Genomic DNA, 3,035 nt, shown 5'->3' with positions numbered 1-3,035 from the left:
CGATTTATCCCGTCGTCTTATGAACATCCGGAGCCCGCTTAAACGGAGGGCGTTTTTTTCAAAACCGCCTCTTGGTTCTTTTGTTTTCGCGACGCGACGGGGCCGAGGGTCGGCCGTGTTGATGTCCTTTGCCTCCGGTGAACTTGGCGCTACGCTCGGCTGCGTTGTCGGTCAGGACCGCAACGGGCGATCAAGTGTGTCATGCTCTGGGGACACTCCAGATGGTAACGCAGTCGATGAGAGCTCCATATGGACGCATTTAGCGTGACTTCACATCCCGATATAGTTTTAATATCTCGAATCTGAGGTACTCTAGTGTCTCAGAGAAAAAAAGGACGCGACGCGGAATCTGCCACAGAGTATATAGAGTCGTAACATAATGAAGTGAGCTTGGGTCATGGTCTGGTCGACGAGTTTCGAGCCCGGTGTGCGCCGGGATTTGATCACCATTTCGATACATTTTTCCATCCAAAATGGCGATGTATAACACGTAATAAGTTAAGACCTCCTTGTTTACATCGGCGACCTATCGCCAGCCGAGCACCCGTGTATCGGAAACAATCGATTTATCTATCGAAATGGTGACACGGCACCGCTCAGTAGTTACGTATGAGATTTGGTGACTGGAAAATGCTTAAAAGTGGCGCCAGCTCCTCCATTCTTACGTATTGCGACTCCATGGCTACCGTGCTAAGGAAAAACGCCGTATGAACATTCGAGAGTTGCCGAATTTTCTGCAATTAAGTGTTTATTTTTGAGAATGTTATCAATATTTTTCCTTGAAATTTTCACAATATTTGGATCAAATTACGGACGAAATTCTCTGGAACATCGGAATACATTTTTTTTTAAAAATATTCCCGCAAATTTGTGATTTATCAAAGGAAATTTGGCAACGCCTAAAGGCTTGTACGGCGTTTTTCCTTAGCACGGCAGAATGTATTCTATGGGATTTGCCTTCGGCGTCCCGCGATCAAAAGCAGGGACCGCGGTATAGATCACTTTCCGCGGACGAAGTTGGGCCGACTTTACGGGTGCGTGATTCGATTAGCCCGGTGTTTTTACGACGGCCGGGGGGGGGGGGTTAAGGGAGGCGGGGGAGGGCCGGAGCCGCGACGCAAGTTCGGGGCCACAGAGTGCCGCCTCCGTCAGCTAACTGAATTATGATTTTCCAACTTGAGCGCGACCAACTCTCGGCCAATCAAGACAATCGCCTAACTCGATTAATGGTTTAATCGACAGTAGTCAAATCGCTCTAATGCCATTACCGGCCGGCGAGTGGCTACTCTCTTAGTCCGCCAATTGAACGTATTTCTGCCCAACGGAACTATGTGCATCAAGACATGAGCCCTGAGACCCATAAGAATATACGCATAACAGGGCTCACGTCGTAATGCACATAGTTCCGTTTGGCAGAAATACGGTCAATTTATTACTCGCCGCCTCGGCTTTGGGTTCCTTCACCCGCGTGTCACTCTCGAGCTTCTCTTCGTTCAAAATCGGGTCAAGTTCAGCTGTAGGCGTTTATGCTGAAAGCGCTAATAAAATATTCCCAGACTGCCCAGCTCAATTCCGGTCAGAGGAACATGCTGTATCTTTTAATTATTTCCTCACAGGGACTATTTTTACTTGTTTTCCTTTTAATGTAACCGGAATAACGGTTGTAACCAGGGCGGTAATCCAGGATTGCGCGAAAGGTCTAATCTGAGAAAATATATGAGGAATGCGAACAGAACCTTACATCTGCTACAAGAATGCGCGAATTTAAAATAAAGTTAATTTAAGGTAGAAGTTTGGCAAAACAACAAACAGTTGGAAAATAAACGCATTTTTATGTTAATGCTAGTTTAGCTTAGTTTTTTGACAAGTCATCGATTCCTTACCTTCTGATGATAAATGAAGTGAAAAGATTAATAATGGTCGTGGGTATAAAGAACTTTCCTAACTTTTCTCGGAAAAAATATTTAATCGGGAGAAACGAGGCAACGTTGGAATGATCATACGGCGTCGAAACACAACATAGGCCCTTTAAGCTCTAATATTCGATGCCGCGATTGATTTCGATTCGAAACGCTCCAACGTGCGGCGGCGTTGAGCGTATACTAGCGCCTGCAAGACTTGAGGAATACTTCACGCATTGCGCCAAACGGTGCGGCCGGCGTCGAGCCCATATTAGCGCCTACAAGACTGCATGAATACTTCTCGCATTGCGCCAAACGCAGTGCAGTCGGTCAGTTGGCGTGAAACGCATATTACCGCCTACAAGACTGTAGGAATGCTGTAGGACTGCCTGTCATCATTCTTGACTTTCTGCTCCAGTTTTTACCATAATTAAAGGGAAAATATGTATCCTCATTGTAACGATTCAGAAACTCGGATGATATTTAATTTTTTTTTTGGTTACATTAAAAGAAAATAGACGAACGAAAATATCGCGTCGAAATTTCAATACTTTTATTTCAGATCATTTCGGTAAATTCATTAGGTTGGCATTCTCTGACTAAAACAGGGGTTTTTACTGCACGGCACGACACGCGACGTCAGTGGCGTGGCGTGCTTTGCGATATATCGATTGATCTACCATTTAAACATATGGAAAAGGATGGATCGATTAAACAGGGTGTTCGCAACGAACACCTAATAATCGATTCTTTACCATAGCTTCAAATGGGGAGATATCGTTAATCGATCATTCACGCCACGCCACTGCGCGACGACCGTAAGATATTTTGAACAATTTTATTTTGGGCACTTTAGCCGAGGTTGTTCTTTTTTTCGTAAAAATCTTCCACTGCTCTCTCACGAGACTATACTAGACATCTCGTAATGGACAATATATCTCCTATAATAGGGATTTAAATGTGGCCAGGGACCAGTAACTACCCCTATCACCTACTCAATATATCCGCGTGGAAAACGGAGAGTGAGCTCAGTGACTCGAACATGGAACTTTAAGCCTGTAAAGAGGCAGTTAATCTCGTGGTACGTGAAAAAATATCGCTAGACCCGCTTTTGTCTAAGAAGAGGCATTGAAG

This window comes from Bemisia tabaci, chromosome 4, assembly GCF_918797505.1.
Source record: "Bemisia tabaci chromosome 4, PGI_BMITA_v3".
NCBI lineage: Eukaryota > Metazoa > Arthropoda > Insecta > Hemiptera > Aleyrodidae > Bemisia > Bemisia tabaci.
Note: the sequence above shows the minus strand (reverse complement) of the source record.